Below are 19,541 nucleotides of genomic sequence, written 5' to 3' on the forward strand. Positions count from 1 at the left end.
TGGATTTCAATTCCCTTCTTCCTCTTATTAAATTCCGTCCCCCTTTGCCCTATTCAGTATTTTACTGATACGATGTTAGCTGTCACCCTGCTTCAGAATCTTATCTAGTTGCACTTTATTGTGCAGTCATTAGGTTTTTGAAATGGTATAAATCTTCAGTTTGCAGAGTGCAAAAATTTTCTTTTGCAAGAAAAATCTCCAGAATTCGGTGACAGATATTTTTATATATATATAATCTGCCGGCAATGGAATATAATTGCATAAATTCTACTTATAAGGATGCAAAATCCCTATTTTAATCCTTCCACCTACAATGATATCATGGATGAGCAGTTTGCTTCTGGGACTTTGTCAGTCCTGAATCGTTAAATTTGATTTGATTCCTCTGTCCCCCAACCCCCCTTTTGGAATGCTAAGGCAGAGAAAGCAATGCTTTGTAGATCGACGCGTTCTCAGTCAGACTTCCTCTGGCGTTCAGTTTTGAGTGCCATGTCTCTGAAATGGTGAACTGACCTTAGGGAAGGTGTACTGCAGGCTTATCGGAATGATAACACTGTTTCAAGAATTGTGCTCAGTAATGAGAACAAGCCGTGGAAACCTAGCCTGCATTCCCTTGAGTATAGAAGTTCGAAGAATGATCTGATTAAGGTGCTTAAACCCTTCAAAAAGGCATATGATAAGGTAGATACAGGGAAATGATTTCATCTGGTTGCAAAATCAAGAATCAGTGAGACATAAAGATAATATACTATTTTAAAATTAGAATTGGATCATTTATAAACAAAAATAAATGAAAGAACGGCGGATACTGCAATCAGAAACAAAAACAGAAATTGCTGGAAGAACTCAGCAGGTCTGGCAGCATCTGTGGAGAGAAATCAGAGTTAACATTTTAGGTCGAGTGGCCCTCCCTCAGAACTGATGTAAGGAAGGGTCACTCGACCCGAAACTTTAGCTCTGATTTCACTCCACAGATGCTGCCAGACCGGCTGAGCTTTTCCAGCAATTTCTGTTTTCATGTCCAAAGGAAATCCTTTTTGCATAAAGAGTAATGGATATCAGAAATGCTTTGTTGGGGTGAAGAGCGTTATCTGATGGTGTCTTGTCTTACAAAAGCATGACCATGGCCTCTTTTACAAAAATTGTCAAGGCTATATGCATATTGAACTCTCAAGCGAACTTAGAGATACTGCTCACTTCCAGAATTTTGGTTTAGATTTAGATTTAGATTTTTTGCCACATGTACTAAGTATAGGAATACATAAGTACAGCGAAAAGTGCCCAAAGTTGTTATTCGCTGGTGCTCGCTTGGTTACAAAAACAGAATTAAAAGATTTAACAAAGCTAAAAGGCAAGCAAGAAAAAGTCCAGATTCCAGAATCCCAAGCCTCATCTCCACAATGATGCAGGTGCCATTTTAAACGCCACGTTGCAAAAGCTGCCTCACCTGCCCACTCTCTCACCGCAGCTGTCTCACCGTGCTGACTCTCATCGCCGCTGCCTCACCGAGTGGACTGTCACCGTCACTGCCTCACCGTCCCAGCCTCACCAGGTTCACTCTCATCGCTGCTGTCTCACTGGCCCCGCTCTCACGGCCATCGCTGCCTCACCGGCCCACTCTCAGCGGAATCACTGCCTCACCAGCCCCCTCTCACCACCATTGCTCCCTCAATGGCCCAATCTCATTATCATCGCTCCCTCGCCAGTCCACTTTCACTGCAGTCAACTCCCCACCGGACTGCTGTCATTGCCGTTGCTCCCTCACTGGCCCGCTCTCACCGCCAATGCTCCCTCACTAGCCCGCTGTCAACGCCGTCGCTCCTTCATGGGCCCAATCTCCCCGCCATCGCTCCCTTGCCAGCCCACTTTCACCACAGTCACCCCCTCACCAGCCCGATCCCACCGCCATCGCTCCCTCATCAGGCTACTCTCACGACCATCACTCCCACACCGGCCCAATCTCATCACCATTGCTCCCTCACTGGCCCGCTCCCACCGCCGTCGCTCTCTCACCAGCCCATTCTCACTGCCATTGCTCCCTCAACAGCCCACTCTCACCGCCATTGCTCCCTCATGGGCCCAATTTCACCGCAGTCACCCCCTCACCGGCCTGCACTCATCGCCGTCACCCCCTCACCGGCCTGCGCTCATCGCCATCACCCCCTCACTGGCCCGCTCCCACCGCCATCGCACCTTCACTGGCCCACTCCCACCGCCATCGCATCTTCACTGGCACACTCTCACCGCCATCACTCTCTCACCGGCCCAATCTCACTGCCATTGCTCCCTCACTGGCCCGCTCCCTCCACCATCGCTCCCTCACCAGCCCACTCTCACCGCCATCGCTCCCTCACCAGCCCACTCTCACCGCCATCGCTCCCTCACCAGCCCACTCTCACCGCCATCGCTCCCTCACCAGCCCACTCTCACCGCCATCGCTCCCTCACCAGCCCACTCTCACCGCCATCGCTCCCTCACCAGCCCACTCTCACCGCCATCGCTCCCTCACCAGCCCACTCTCACCGCCATCGCTCCCTCACCAGCCCACTCTCACTGCCTTCGCTCCCTCACCAGCCCACTCTCACTGCCATCGCTCCCTCACCAGCACACTCTCACCGCCATTGCTCCCTCACCAGCCCACTCTCACCGCCATCGCTCCCTCACCAGCCCACTCTCACTGCCATCGCTCCCTCACCAGCACACTCGCACTGCCATCGCTCCTTCACCAGCCCACTCTCACTGCCATCGCTCCCTCACCGGCCCACTTTCACCACAGTCACCCCCTCACCGGCCTGCGCTCATTGCCATCACCCCCTCACTGGCCCACTCTCACCACCAGTGCCTCACTCTCTCATTGCCACTCTCTCACCAGCCCACTGTCACCACTGTCACTGTGTCGCGTTAGCGCTGATGTTTTTCTTCACAGATGCTGTCAGACTGGCTGAGCTTTTTCAGCAATTTCTGTTTTCATGTCTAAAGGAAATCCTTTTTGCATAAAGAGTAATGGATATCAGAAATGCTTTGTTGGGGTGAAGAGCGTTATCTGACGGTGTCTTGTCTTATAAAAGCATGTCCATGGACTCTTTTACAAAAATTATTCAAGGCTATATGCATATTGAACTCTCAAGTGAACTTAGAGATACTGTTCACTTCCAGAATTTTCGTTTAGATTTAGATTGGATTAGATTCCCTACAGTGTGAAAACAGACCCTTTGGCCCAACAAGTCCACACCTTCCTTGAAGCATCCCACCCAGACCCATTCCCCTATATAACCCACACACCCCTGAACACTATATGGGCAATTTAGCATGGCCAATCCACCTAATCTGCACATCTTTGGACTGTGGGAGGAAACCGGAGCACCCGGAGGAAACCCATGCAGACACGGGGAGAATGTGCAAACTCCACACAGACAGTTGCCTGAGGTGGGAATTGAACCCGGGTCCCTGGCTCTGTGAGGCTACAGGGCTAACCACTGAGCCACCGTCCTGCCCTGTAGATTTAGATTTATTTGTCACAAGTACTAAGTATAGGAATCCATAAGTTCAGCAAAAAGTGTGCAAAGTTGTCATTTGCTGGGTTACAAAAAACAGAATTAAAAGATTTAACAAAACTAAAAGGTAAGCAAGAAAAAGCCGAGATTCCAGAATCCCAAGTCTCATCTCCACAATGGTGCAGGTGCCATTCCAAATGCCAGGCCACAAAAGCTGCCTCACTTGCCCACACTCTCATCGGCGCTGTCTCGCCGAGTGGACTGTCACCGTCACTGCCTCACTGTTCGGCTCTCACTGTCACTGCCTCACCAGGTCAACACTGTCACCGCCGCTGCCTCACCATGCCGACTGTCATCGGCGCTGCCTCACCGTGTGGACCCTCACTGTTGCTGCCTCACTTGCCCACACTCTCACCGCCGCTGCCTCACCGAGTTGACTCTCACTGTCACTGCCTCACTGTTCTGCTCTCAGTGTCACTGCCTGACCGTCCCGCACTCACCGCCACTGCCTCGCCACTCTGCTGTCACCATCACTGCCCCTCCAGGTCCACACTCATCGCAGATGTCTCACCGGCCCCGCTCTTACTGCCATCGTTCCCTCACCTGCCCACTCTCACTGCCATCGTTCCCTTACCGGCCCATTCTCACCGCCATTGCTCCCTCACCAGCCCACTCTCACCGCCATCGCTCCCTCACCAGCCCACTCTCACCGCCATCGCTCCCTCACCGCCCACTCTCACCGCCATCTCTCCCTCACCGGCCCACTCTCACCGCCATCTCTCCCTCACCGGCCCGCTCTCACCGCCATCTCTCCCTCACCGGCCCACTCTCATCGCCATCGCTCCCTCACCAGACCACTCTCACCGCCATTGCTCCCTCACCAGCCCACTCTCATTGCCATCGCTCCCTCACCGGCCCGCTCTCACCGCCATCGCTTCCTCACCGGCCCACTCTCACCGCCATCGCTCCCTCACCAGCCCACTCTCACCACCAGTGCCTCACTCTTATTGCCACTCTCTCACCCGCCCACTGTCACCACTGTCACTGCGTCACATTACCTCTGACTTTTTTCTTCACAGATGCTGCCAGACCTTCTGAGGTTTTCCAGCAGCTTCTGTTTTTGATCTCGAGTAAAATGTTTAATTAATTACGTGAGAAAGCTATGCTGCCCAACCCCACCTCCAACACATGACAATAGAAGGCAGGCAAGATGTTTAGACTTGTTAGTCCCAGACAGTTACAATGTCTTATAAATCAACGTGTACAGTTATAGAATACAGCTACATCAAACATTACAACATGCACCCTCGGTTGGTGTGGCTTCATTGGGCTGGTGCACCAGAAATCAAATCTCACTATATTCCCAGAGTCGTTGCAAAAGTTAATAATATTTAAAAAGTATGCAAAATTCCTCAATTGTCTGTCTTTTAGATCCAGGTAGACAAAAAGCGTGGACCAGGTTTCTGCATTTAATAAAAGCTATGATTTATTATACATTAGTCGATTCTAGCAACAGATAAACAACTAAGAACCAGTGGCATGTTAAGAACTCCACTTACTAAACCCCAAATCTCCTTGTCAACTCCCCCTAACAGAAACGTGCAGGTTGGGAAGGCCCTAGAATCCCTAGAGTGCAGAAGCAGGCCATTCAGTCCATTAAGCATGCACCAGCCCTCCAAACAGCATCCCACCCAGCCAAAACCCCTTTCCCCTATCCCTGGAATCCTGCTTTTCCAATGGCTAGTCCACCCAGCCTATACACCCTTGAACACTATGGACAGTTTAGCATTGCTAATCCACGTAGCCTACACACCTTTGGACTGGGGGAGGAAACCGGAGCACCCAGAAGAAACCCACACAGACACGTGGAGAATGTGCAAACTCCACACAGACAGTTACCTGAGGATGGAATTGAACCCAGGTCTGAGGTATGTTGAGGCAGCAGTGCTAACCACTGACCACTGTGCCTAAATAATGACTGGTCTGCCACAGACATCATTATTGGTACCTCAACTGTTTACAATTTATATAAATGACGTAGACGAAAGGGCAGACGGTATGGTTGCCAAATTTACTGACCAGGGTAGGTCAGTGAGTGTGGGGGTAACCAGGAAATGGGACTTGATGTAGGTGAGGATATGGACAGAGATAGTAAGAACTGCTGATGCTGGAGTCAGAGATAACACAGTGTGGAGCTGGAGGAACACAGCAGGCCAGGCAGCATCAGAGGGGCAGGAAGGTTGACTTTTTGGGTCAGGACACTGGGTTTAGCTGATAAAAAGTTTAAGAAGGGTAGAGGTCAGTCAAAGGAATGGAAGCCAATGGAACAATCATATAGATGAAGGATTTCAGCTGTGGAGGAGCTCTGTAGGTGTAACACACATGGAAATAACATTGGTACAGAAATCTGGTTGGCAGTTTATTCTGGGAGTCAAAGGTGACGTCAAGTTTGGGAACTGGCCATCAGACAAGGTGCAGGATTGAATCAGTGGGTAGGGGATAGGGTTTGTTGTGGGGAATAAATACACCAGCTTTGATTTTCTCGCTATTTAGTTGGAAGCTGTTTCTGCTCCTCCGTTTCTGGAAGTTGATCGAGCTATTGGGCAACTTACAGCCAGCGGATTGGGCCTGAAAGACATGATGGTGAGGTGGAGATGTGGGTTCCAAGTTACATGTGGAAACTGTTGCTATACTTTGTGATGATGTTGCCAAGTGTCAGGAAATAGGTGAGAGATGGGAAGCGATTGAGGACAGATCCTTGGAGGACAGCAGAGATAACCGTGAGTGAATAGCAAGACAAAACTATTGCGAGCGGTTAGCTTCTGACTGCATGACTGAGAATGGTACCACGAGAGTGGAGGCCCGCCAGCTGAATGGAGATGGAGGGTGATGTGCTTGACTGTGCCAGAGGCTATAGATAGGTGAAGAAGAATGAGGATGGGCTCATTTACGTCAGTCACAGTCACTTGAGTTGTCATGTTTGACGTAGGTAAGACATGAGGGGCAGAAAACTGATTGAAACTTGACGTTTGGATTTTAAGCTGCACATTAGGAGGCCCAAGCCCCTTTCAGTGTGGGAATGTAAAGTAGCAGAATGCCCTCATTATGGCAATTTACCACCGTCACTGAAAGGGAGCAGGCTGGCAAATCAGAAGTGAGCCTGCCATTTTTCAAATTAGCAGTTAATTAGATATTGAACCTGTTAAAGATCCAATAGTTTGCAATTTCTCAATGCCCACTCCACTCTGGACTTGAACAAAAGTCAATGAGTCTCTTATGGCAGGTAAGAGGAGGCAGCATATGGACAGAGGAGAGGCCTATTCCTGGGTTTGTGGCTTTACCAGAGGCTGCACATGAAGGTGGCAGGGTCTGTGTATTTATGTTACCTTGATTTTCACAGTTTTACATTTGATTTGTTGACCTGGGACAGGTCTGAACAGATTGCTCACTCTCCATCTCTCCTTCCGGAAACCATCAAATCAAGCTCATTACATTCTTGGGAATGGATTTGGGAGGTGATGCATGTTCGAGGTTTTTATAGAAAAAAGTGAGGTGTGAGGTGTGGGATGGGGTAGCCAGTTTGTTTTCTTCCCCTGCAAAGGGTAATAACTGCCAGGGAATGAACATCTGGTGTGCAATCTGAAAATGCTGCATCTGAGACCTCAGTTTGTCTGGCAACATTGAGTGGAAAAACAGTTAATGTTTTACATTGACAAACTCCCATCAGAATCGGGAGCTGCTGAAAATACATTTCCTGTCCATCAACTGTAGAGAAGTATAACCTCCTGTAATTGAATGTACAGAACACATTTGTATTTTCAAAGAGATGTACGTCACTGTGGCATGAGTGAATGAATTCATTTATAAATGATGCCTGCACTTACTGGAAGTGTCCAGACTCGCAACACTCAATTAATTAGATATTGTATGTCACTGCAGTTGTATACAATAAAATACCAAGCCCTTTAGTTACTCAACATCTCCTTCACATTCCCTTATTTAGCTTAAGAGGTCTGCACTGCTCAAAGGTGAGTGCAGGCCCATTGGAACTCACAACGATGAATCTTTTCAATAGTTTTTATTTTCTTGTGCATGCAATTGGTTAGATGTGCATTGTAAAAGTTTCTGAAGGTGGACCATTGTTCCTGCCATTGTACTATTTTTTTTTTGGGTGTGTGCACAAGCACATGTGAGTGCATGTGTGTCTGTGTGTGTATATATCTGTTTGTGTCTGTGTCTGCGTGTGTGTATATCTGTGTGTATGTATGTGTGTGCTTGTGTGTGTATCTGTGCACATACCTGTGTGTGTGTGTTTGTGTTTACGCGCGTGCACCAGTGAAAGGCATCATTAAGCTGGGTGTGACAACGAAATGATTCACAATGACCAATTTTGATGAGAGCTCTGTTTGTTGTCAAAAAGAATTGAAGATTTGGCTGAAGGGCCAAAGAGAGGTTGCCCTCCCTCTTGTCTAAAGTAGGTTTAAACCAAGGTCCCAGAGTGTAATGAAATCACAATGAAACCGTCCATGGGAAAAAAATAAATGAATTACCATGGAGAGGAGGAGTAGAAGCGATCTAGAAAGAACAAAGAACTGGGAAGGATAAATGAGATCATGGAATAATGCTTCATGCAGCATAGCTGCCTTTTCTGATGTTTATCATATTTTAGTGAAGACATGCTCTTGAAACCAACTACTCTCCACATCCTTTCACATGAAAAACTGTGAGCGAGCACAGCAAATAAAGGACTTACTGTTCCTATGAGCAGAGATCATGTGGCATTTACCCGAGGCAGAATGGATGCTAATACACCATGAAATATGGGAAGTATTTCTCCAGTTAAACATTGTGATTCACTGCAGTACAATATCCTGTGAAAAATTCTGTGACTGTCATTCTTCAGCAGAATTGCAGTTTGACAAAGTCTTACTCAGACCCCAGCTGGAGTTGGTCTGGTTCTAGAGATCGTGAGAGTCAATTTGAACTAGCTTTATTGAAGGCAACTACGTGTAATTGATGGTAAGAGAAGACATCTCATCGGAACTCTTCAAACCCAAGTTCCAATACCATGTTATCTGATTTAGCTGTGACAGCTGTGTATGTATGTGTTCAATAGCTATTTTTTGACTAAAGGTATGATTTACCCTTTATATCATACTTTCTCAGATTCTTGCACAGTACCCCTTTTAACCATTAACATTTAGCAATGAGGACTGCCACGTCCCTCTCTCAAGTTAGTCTCACCCAAGACATTAATCTCCAACAGTACTCTTCGTCCGTCTGGATGACATATAAACATCTGCACTTATCCTTGTCTTAAAGGTGATTGTATTTGTGTATTGGATTGGCAGCTTCTCATGACTGCTCATCCCTGGGCTGTACAGCAATGAAGACCAATTGGAGAAAATCTGATTGAAGGGACAATCTTCTTTTACTCAAGCTAATATAGCCCCTTGAAGAGAAAGACAACGAACTGAAATTCTCTCTCTCCCATCTACTCTCTGAACTGCCAAAAAATATGGTGCCTGAAGAGAACAAAGAGCAATCTGAAACCAATTATTACAGATGAACGAATGAGGGCTCTTTGATTGCTCCTAGGGTAGGGATTTTGTTTTCTGCAGCGAGTGGCATCTGTTCCACACTTATCCATGTGACACTGCACATCTCATTTTGCCTTCGATATCTCTTGTGCCCCAATCTTCAATGGAAGACAATTTGAAAATTTATGGCCTCAATCATGGTGATGCATCAGAGAGACTAGATACGCTTTATAGAGCCATTCAGCACAGAAACAGACCCTTTGGCCCAACCAATCCAGGCCGAACACGATCCCAAACTAAACTAGTCCTGCCGCTATCCCTCCAAACATTTCCTGTACATATATCCAGTTGTCTTTTAAATCCACCATTTCATCAGAAAGTTCATTCCACACGCAAACCACCCTAATTAAAACATTTCCCTCTTATGTCTTTTTCAAATCTCTCTCCCTTCTCACCTTAAAAATGTGTCTTCTAGTCTTGAAATTCCCCATCTTAGGGGGAAAAAATAACTATCATCAACTGTATCTATACATATTTTATAAACTTCTATCAAGTCACTTCTCAACCTCCTATGCTCCTGTGAAAGAAATCCCAGCTTATCCAGCCTTTCGTTATAATTCAAACCTTCCACACCCAGCAACATCCTGGTAACTCTCTTCTGAACTCTCCCCAGCTAGATAATATCCTTCCTATCACTGGGCGACCAGAACTGCACACAGTATTCCAGAAGAGACCTCACCAATATCGTGTACAACTCCAACATTACATCCCAACTCCTATACTCAAAGGACTGAGCAGGGATGGGAAGTGTGTTAAATGCCTTTTTATCTAGCCTGTCTATATATGATACAAACTGCACTCCTCGGCCCCTCTGTTCGACAACTCTCTATCATTAACTGTATAAGCCCTATCCTTATTTGTTGCATCAAAATACAATAGTTTGCATTTATCCAGATTGAACTCCATCTGCCATTTTTCAGCCCATTGACCCATCTGACCAGGATCCCTTTGTAATCTTATAAAATCATCTTCGCTGTCTACAATGCCACCAATTTTGGTGTCATCTGCAAACTTACTAACTATGCCTTCTATAGTCTCATCCAAATTGTTTATATAAATGACAAACAAAGGAGGACCCAGAACTGGTTTGTGTGGAACACCACTGGCCACAGCTCCAGTCTGCAAAGCCAACCCTCCACCATTGCTCCCTGTCTCTTGCCATTAAGTCAATTATGTATCCAATTGGCCAGCTCACCCTGAATCCCATGTGACCCAACTTTACTAATTGGCCTACCATGCAGAACATTCTCAAAGGCTTTAATAGAATCCAAATAAACAACATCTTCTCCCATATTCAGTTGCAGACTTAGTTCTCTTGCCATTGACTGTGACATTATTACTTTAATCCACAGTTAAACTATTCAGAAGACATTTACCAAAGTGTTGGTGGAAATGGGGGATTATGGGAAGAGGTTGGATGGTTGGGACTTTATTCACTGGAGTGCAGGACGTTGAGGAGTGACTTTATAGAGGTATATAGAAACACGAGGGGTATGGATAAGGTAAATGGTAGGTGTCTTTCCCCTAGGGTGGGGCATTTTAAGACCAGGGGACATTTTTAAGGTCAGAGGAGAAAGATTTAAAAAATAAATGAGGAGCTTTTTTTTTCACACAATCGTTTGTGTGTGCAATGAACTTCCAGAGGAAGTGGTGGATGCGAGTACAGTTACATTGAAAAGGCATTTGGATAAGTACATTAATAAGAAAGATTTGGAGGGATATGGGCCAAGCACAGAAGGTGGGACTAGTTTAGTTTGGGATTATGGTTGGCATGGATTGGTTGGACTGAAGGGTCTGTTTCCATGCTGTACGGCTCTGTGACTCTACTTACAATAGAAATCTTTATGGGTCTGCAAAATCAGGAGAACCAAAACCCTACAGTGCTCTTGTTGTATCTTCCAAGGAGCTTACATCCTGCTGTAATGTTTGAACACTTACAAGCCACTATTGTGGTCTGTTTATAGGTTTCCGTTCTGCTAATCCAGCTCCAACATGCTGTTTACTCTCTGTAATACTAATTGGCCAGACCTCCAGCTGTGTGAGTCCCTCACAATATTCGTTGTACCCTGTTTCCTCATAATGTTCTCACTACTGGGCTTTCTGAGTGCTCTTTCTTTTACTATTAATGTTACGAACCCTCATAAAAATCTATTACCTAATGCGGGTAACTGATTTTCTTGCCATTTCCCACATTCCCTTCTGTGGGCTTTTCCCATGCTTTGTCAATTCTTTGTGGGAATTTCCTCTTTGTTGTCTAGTCCTAGGTAGAGCCCTGAATTCCTTCACTTGTACCACACTGCCACTGGGGCCACTGTTTGGGCTTAGTCCCACTGCCTTGGTTGAATAGCTAGGCTGGCCTTGTACTACCCCTGCAGCATTGGATTGTTGCTGGACATCTCGGGCTCCTTTCTCCTTGCCTGTCGCTTTGTGTCTGTGGTCACCCTGACTACCATGTAGGAAGATGTGGCCGACACTCAAGAGAGTAAACATGAACATGCTGTAAAGACCATAATTATAGACAACAGATGATGAGCGATGACAGATCTCTGGAACCCTGTAGATTCAGGTCTTAGGTCCCTGTCATATGACATCACTATGACACCCAAATGTTCCTTTACTCCACAGTTACACAGTTCAGAGAAGAGACGTTCTGGCTGGTGTTTGTTCCCTTATCCTACATCGAGGAAAATAACACATACAAGCAAAATATTGCTGTGCTGAAATTCTGAAATATGGAGGAAGTGTTGGAGAAACTCAACATCTATCAGCATCTTTGGAGAGGGAATCAATTCATGCTTCAAGTCTAAAATGAAGCCAATTCCAAGGAAGAATCATATTTGACTCAAAATGTTAACAGTTTCCCTATTCACAAAGGCTGCTAGACATGCTGAGTTCCTCGAACACTTTCTATATTTTAATTCACTAAAACAGGTTTTTATTTAAAAGTAGCTTTACTGCTTATGGGATCTAGATGCATGTAAATTCTCTGTTGTGTTTCCTCTGGTGCATCAGTCACAGCAATTTGAAAGCACTGCATTGACTGTGAAGTACTTTGGGATATTCTGAGGTTGTGAAAGGCACAGTGCAAACATCTTTTCTCTATTTTGATTTAGATGATGATGTAGTAACAGAGCAATGCATTTGACTTTCATGTTGGACTGCTTGTAAAGCTCTGGAGGATGGATGTAAAGTGATTAGGAATGGATTAACACAGCAATCAGGCAAGCTAGCTTAAACATGTGTGTACAGCCCTTCTTAATATTCCTATCCGGTATTTATGGTTGCTGAGCTATTTTACTCCCCCTGTCATGGAGAGGCTATATGATTTAGTGTTATTTTCACATTGCATAAATAAGGCAGAGAGAGATACAAGTCTCATTGATGGAAGCTTGGTACCAGTCATCTGTGTCACAGGATAATACTCCCATCTGTGCAGAGAATAAGGCTCAAGCAAATGTGATCCAAAAAGATTCAAAGTAACATTGTTAAGAATCAATCTGAGCTTAATTACAGTGAGTTGATGTTAGCCTAGCTGCCCAAAGATTTTAGAAAGCCCTGGATACATTTGGCAATTTCCACAACCTCAGGATGTCTAAAATCACCTTGCAGCCAATTAATCATTGTGTCTTGATGTCTAGCCACTTGACCGTGTCAGAAATGCAGCAGCTAATGTGAGCATAGCAAGATCCCATAAACAGCAAGGTGCTAACGTCCAGATAAGCAGTTTTAACCTATTAGTAAGGGCATCAGTATTGGTCAGAGCACTGGGAGAGGACCATAGCTTCTCCTTGACACAGTGCAATGAGGTCTTTTTTGGCCACTTGAGAGAAGCAGGCAAAGGCTTGGTCTAATGTTCTGTCAGAAAGTTGGCACCTCTAACCGTGCTGCACTCCCTCAATACTCCACTGCAGTGTCAACTACAAAGAGTTCAAATTCCTGAAGTGCAGGGCTAGTGGGTAAACATCTTGGCCAAATATTCTTCTCTTGCTGCTACTGTTCAGTGTGATTTTTTAATTTTATTTGACATTTTGAACAGTATACGTGCCGTAAGCTTCTTTGGTAGTCTAACTTCACAGAATCACACTTCATTATTACTGCCCTCTTGTTTCCTGCAGCTTTGATTGACTCATGTAGTAGCAAGCACAATAATTGCATGAGACGTACTGGCCAATTGGTAATAAAAATGAATCACATTTCGATATCTCTTTACAGCCAATGGTGTACTTTGAGAGTGCAGTTAATGTTGAAATGCAGCAACCAATAGCAGACTGGGAGGTTCTGTGAGCCACAATGTGGTAATGCCCAGATAAAAGTCTGAAGCAGCCCGGTGGCTCAGTGGTTAGCCCTGCTGCCTTGCAAGACCAGGGACCCAGGCTTGAACACAGCATCGGGTGATTGAGTGGAGTTTGGACATTCACCCTGTGTCTGCGTTGGAGTCCAAAGATGTGCAGGTTAGGGTGGATTGACCTTGGGAAATTGCTGATAGCGTGCAGGCTGACTGGATGAGCCATGGGAAATGAAAGGATAGGGTGGGGTCTGGGATTGATGCTCTTCAGAGGGTTGATATGGTGTATGGTGCGATGGACCAAATGGCCTGCTTCCACCTGGTATGATTCCATGAAAGGTGAGTGTGTTTGTTTGATACCGATTGGCCTGGACACTGGGAACGCCCCTGCACCTATTCAGAATGTGCTTTTATATCCACCTGAGAGGGCAAATAATTTAATGGCACTTCCAATAGCGCAGCACCCCCTCAGTACTGCACTGGAATGTCAGCCCGATTTGTACTGCTCAAATCCTGACCCAGGTGAGTCACCATTAGCATAGAATGTACTAAATTACAGGTTGATTGATTCAAGATGGAGTTTTCAGATCATAATCATGAGTTTTTCATGATTTAATTGCATTGGCCTTAATTTTACCCCACCACCGCTCCGGATAGTGTGTTGATGGGATAGAGTGCTGTGCCTGTTCCCTATGTTTCAATCCCTACCCCAGCTGCACTTTTACCAGCTACAGGCGAGGCCTATCTAAATCTTCAGCCTGGTATCTTTCGTTGCATGGTTTACCAATGGGCACAGGTATGTGAGAACCCCCTTAAATGGACCCCTCAGCCCATCAGAGGGCAATCCCAGAAACTCCCCTCCATATACTATCTCCTTCCTCACCATCTCTCAGCCCCTGTCACTCAAACCACTTTCCCAGTTCACCAACTCTGCCCACCCAGCCTCAGTAACAGTTCCCCCTTTTGACTTTACTCTGACTCTGGGTCTAGCACAGCTGCAGTACCAACAGTGGCCACCATTCCCAGGAGAATTGCTGGCACTGGAGAGCTGCGGCCTTTGGTCAGCAAGCCTTTGAGGTGGAACCTCCTGTTACATAATCCGTTGACTGGTTGGAGTCCCAGGTTTGTTGGGGAGAAGAAACCTAAGAGGAGATATGATGAAACATTTTTAAAATTACGAGTGGGCTTGAGAGGGCAATATTGTTCCCCTTCATAAAAGAATCGAGAACCGAGAGCACAGATCTAAAGTGATTTGCAAAAGGATCAAATGTGATGCACAAAGTAACTTTTTCACTCAATGTTAGGTTTTGGAATGCACTTCCTTGAAATGTGGTCGAGGCAGGTTGAATTGAGACATTTAAGAGGACACTGGGATGATCATTTGGATATTAATTAATTTGGATATTAATAGGGGTGTGGGAGAAACCATGAGATTTGCACTAAATTGTGATGCACATTTGAAGACCTGGTGCAAACACAATGGGCCAAGAGGTCTTCTGTGGAATAATGCTTTGTGATTCTGCGATTCATTGAGGAAGGCACTGGGAACACACCAAGAGGCTTCTTTGGGAAAATGCGGAGGTGAAGCTGAGGTGTCAAAGGGAGCACACAAACTCCCAAACATCTCATTCACTTCTCAAGCACTAACTGTCCCAGACATGGCACATTCTCTAGATTGCCAATTGGCCATCATCCATCAACCATTATCAGAACCCAGTAAACCTGAGTGAAAGGTTCATCCTTGTTCACAAGTGACCGCCTAAGAAGAAAATTCTGAGGAGGAATGGTAGTGTCAGCCCAATATGCCCTCTTGAGCACAATAAGAAATTATTTTGTCAACATTACTGTTTGTGCGAATTTGCTTTATGCAAGTTAACAGCCAAATTTCCTACATAGCCACACTTCTGAAAAGCCCTAATTGGCAGAACAGTGCTTTGGGATAGCTAATGGGTGATTAAAAAATCAAGTCTTCTTTACTCTCTCTGATTGTGTAAGAAATACGGAGACCATTTCATGATGTTTTAAATAGTCCCTATCGGAAAATATTGAGAGACTTCATGCCTAGTTGTTGACAGCTTTATGACCTTGTATGTACATGCTGTGCATTGTAAACTAAGGTTTTCTATCTTCATTCAATGTACTTTTCAGCTGGTGGACTTCGGCAGCTCTCGGAGTGTTTGTGAACTGGAGTGAGAGGCACATTTATGGAGCTTCCTTTCTTGAAAAGAAGCTAATTATGGATCTTGGCTTTCAAGAATGCATGCAGTAAAATGCTTCTCCTGTAGCCAGTCTCCCACTGCTTGAAGGGATTTAACATGTGGCCCTGATCAAGCAGCCCAGAGGCTATCGTTCGTGAACAATCTGAGCCTAGTCAAACTGAGCTGGGCCCTTGGAGCGAGCCAAGCTATTGCAAGTATAAAAATGCTGCTTTCATTCGCATAGAACTTGTTTGATTTGGATTGTTCACTGGGGTGGTTTTGGTACCTTTGGGGACCGTGACACCTCTATCTTCAGTAAACTTCTAGGTGTGGGGTTAGGGAGGATGTGGCAGGAGGGGAATGGGATGGTGAAGCAAGTCAAAAGTTGGCTTCAAAAGAAATTTGGCTTTTGAAGCACATTCAGAGTTGACTGTTGCCTGAGGATGGGGGCCATGGGGCGCAGGATGCGGAATGGGAAGCAGTAGTGGGGAGATGAAGACAATGGGGAGAGAAGTTAGGATAGGATTGGAGCTATGTAACAAATATTATCAATGGGAGAGGAAGAAATGGGTTAGGAATTGCTTCACAGCGAGGAGTAAGGCGATCAGGATTGATGAACAATATCCATGAATATGGATATAGAGAGTTTTGTGTGTGTTGATAGGAAAAGGCCATTGAATTGTCAAGGAGTGTGGAGAATATGCTAGCAGAAACTGTTTCCCGGACAGAAGGAATGTTTTCCAAGCCTTTTACCCAGGATCACCTGCAGATTTGACTCCTCGAAGAAGACAAGTGTGAAGAAAAATCAAACACGGACTGGGGCTTGAACCCATGACCTACTGACCTGGGCCAGACACTTAGCAGCTGGCCACTTAGCTGAAACCTCGTGATATAGACCTCAGATGAATGCCTCATTTGAACCTGCCTCCACTATACTTCAGGGATTGCATTCCATATCCGAACTACTTGTTGCATTAAGAATTGAATTTGCTCCTTTTGCAAATTACTTTAAATTCACACCCCCTGGCTCTTGATCCTTTTGAGAAAAGGAGCAGTTTCTCCCCATTGTAATTCCGATCAAAACCAGGCTGTTTTAAGCCTCTCGTGTAGATCCCTAACTCAAGTTACTGTAGTCTTAGTAGACCATAGTGTTGCTATGGGTCACCACGCCTCAGGTGAGGGGAGAGGTTGAGAAGGAGAGTCGTTCATTGTGACCTCTGCCAGAGCAAGAATTGAACTCCAACTGATAGCGTCACACTGCTTTGCAAGCCAACTATCCAGCCAACTGAACTAACCAATCCCTAGTTAACCAGTTCAATGCTCAGTGGAAATCCATGTGTCAATGAGTTATAGCAGTACAGGGGTTCAGTATCTTTGTCGATGCCTGTTTAACTTACTCCATCTGTGAGTGTGCACGGTAGTGCAGTGGATGCTAATGAGTCAGACCTGGATAATGCTCTGGTCATCAGTCCAGTACTGTGCCCAGTTCTGGTCACCACACTTAAGAAGTATGTGAAGATCCTTGGCAGGGCACAAAGGACCACAATGGGTACAGAGATGAGTTATTTTAGCTGCAAGGTCAGGTTGGAGAAGCTGGGATTGTTTTCCTTGGAGCTAAAAAGGTTGAGAGAGAATTTGAAAGTGAAATATAAGATTATGACTGTCCTAGAAAAGGTGGACATTAAACGTATTAGCCAATGGTGTAAGGACTGGGAATGGTTCTGAGATTTAGGCTTCTAAGCAAGAGGGTATTAAGAATACTTGCTTTGCACAGTGGGTGATAATAAACTTGTTGCCATGAATGTGTTACAAGCGGAACTGAGGAATGATTTTGAAAGGAAATTGGATAAGCACTGGGTTGAAATAGACACACATGACGGGGGAGAGGGCAGTAAGCATTGGGACTTATTCGATTGCTATACAGATACTCAGCATTGAGGGAATAGGTCTAATTCGACTTGAGGACATTAACATTTCAAGAACGTAATGGACCAAAGTCTTTGTTGAGTTCAGTATGTCCGTTTATGAGCTAAGTATGTCCATTTATTCAAACGAAACTCCTCCCGACTAATGCATGTGTTGGCAGTATCCAAAATAGTGCATGCCTTGAGTTGTAGACAATATTGTCTAACGTCCAGACCAGCTGGAGGGTCAGTACACTGTACTCCACAGAGATATCAAATTTAGTTCAGCTTTGGGTGATCTGTATTTAATTCACCATAAAAAAGGGACATAAATCTCACTAACAGAAGCCTTTAACAATCTGGGAAGCGTTTTGAAGTATAATGATGAAGGGATTAAAATATCTACAGCATCCTGCAGACAAATACCAATGACATTATTGAATAAGGCACATATTATGAAATGTTGTATAATGAATGGCGGTACTGTTGTGCACTTCAATGTATTGTGTTGACCTTGTAACCTCAAAGTGCAGATACTAATTTGAGCAGTCATTAACTGCAACCTCATTATCTTTCTACTGAGATCATCTAACAGGGTTCAGGAGCACCCCCTACAAGAAGTCTATAGGATGTTCCATTGATGAAGGGCAGACAGCATTGATACTGTGTTGACAGAGAATGGCAGAGTCATAGAGCTTCCACTATATGTGACAATGTTCATTGACTGTAATCATTATCTCACACAGACAGCAAAAGATTAGGCCTTTGCCACATCAAATTAATCCCAGTAATGGAGCTTTGTTGACTGTGAAATCTGAACTGGAAAAGCTGATTAGCACAAGTGAGAAAGAATGAAGATGTAAATCCAAGTGAGCCTTGATTCAGGACTCCTATTACAAACTCAGCTTTTCCAAACAGCCAGTTTGCAAGTTATTTTTGTGGCAAACAGCACACAATTTACAGCATGAGAGTAGATCATTTTTATTCTGTGGGTTTTTATTCTCCCCACAATCTCTTCCCTTCCCTACTTATTCTCATGGGCAGCATTTCCTTTAATCAGTGAGAAATTCTGTTATTTTTGTGAATGAAACTATGAAAAGATTAATTCCGAAAGCAATAAAGTGTTGGAGGTCACAGCGGGCCAAGCAGCATCCATGGAGAGAGAGCAAGCTAACGTTTCGAGTCTAGATGACTGAGAGTCAGTCAGAACCATTCAACCTGAACAGGATTGATTCTGGTGTCGACATAGGCAAGTGAGTTACAAAATAAATAATTAATGCTAATTAAAATGATGAAGTAGGTATTTTAATTCAAATCAGAGTGACTTGTTGAGGGATTTATCTGTAACATAGTTGAGATTTAGATATTTAGTACAATGGGCTTTTGTTGTAGTTATTAATGAAGAGTGTCAATTTAAGAAATGTCATTCATCCTCACATTCCCATTCACAAAACTGTATTTTCTTCTGTCAGCTGTCAATTTCTACAAATTCCTTGCATGCACTTTTTATGATGGAACTCCAGGCAGGCCCCTGGTTGGGAACAGTTCTGGAATCTGTTTGCAAGTTGATTTGTACACAAATCAAAAACAATGCATGACAAGGTAATGCAACTGTTCATAAGTACTGGAAATGTTCATACATCATATGTTTAAAGTTACACCCCTGTCTGGGGTTGTGTTCATAAATAAGTGTGTTTCTGAATCAGATATTCATGAATTGGGGACCTCCAGTGTTGTAGCTGGAGGGCAGTATTGACTGAAACCACGGTTACACATTCTGTTTTTTTAAAGGTGGAACCCTTTTATTACACTGTTTTTTGGGTGGTGAGGGAAGGGGGTGTAGTTTGGATAAAGGTGCATCAGAGTTACAAAGAAAGTTAAAGCTTCTTCCAATGTTTAAAATGCAAATGAGATAGTCTTCCAACTTTTCACAGTGATCCCTATCCCCACCTGATGTATTCTGGGTTTGCTTGCCATCTTCCATTCAGTCAATGAGCAATGGGTATATAGGCTGAGTTACTTAAGTACAATTTAAACCGATAATCTGTTTGATAATGATT

General features: G+C 44.7%; 1 protein-coding gene across 8 annotated transcripts in view; it reads left to right on the forward strand.

Moving 5' to 3' along the window:
• sema4ba (sema domain, immunoglobulin domain (Ig), transmembrane domain (TM) and short cytoplasmic domain, (semaphorin) 4Ba) overlaps positions 1–19,541 on the forward strand; it is a 386,815-nt gene that overhangs the window by 47,602 nt on the left and 319,672 nt on the right. The window contains exon 1 of one of the 8 annotated variants that reach the window (XM_059639203.1): positions 15,777–15,792. The exons of the other annotated variants lie outside the window; for them this stretch is intronic. The gene's annotated coding sequence lies outside the window, so the exon portion shown is untranslated. Of the gene's footprint in view, positions 1–15,776; positions 15,793–19,541 lie in introns of those variants that run through there. 8 annotated transcript variants of the gene reach the window in all.

Source organism: Stegostoma tigrinum, chromosome 33 (genome assembly GCF_030684315.1).
Source record: "Stegostoma tigrinum isolate sSteTig4 chromosome 33, sSteTig4.hap1, whole genome shotgun sequence".
In the NCBI taxonomy this organism is placed as follows: Eukaryota; Metazoa; Chordata; class Chondrichthyes; order Orectolobiformes; family Stegostomatidae; genus Stegostoma; species Stegostoma tigrinum.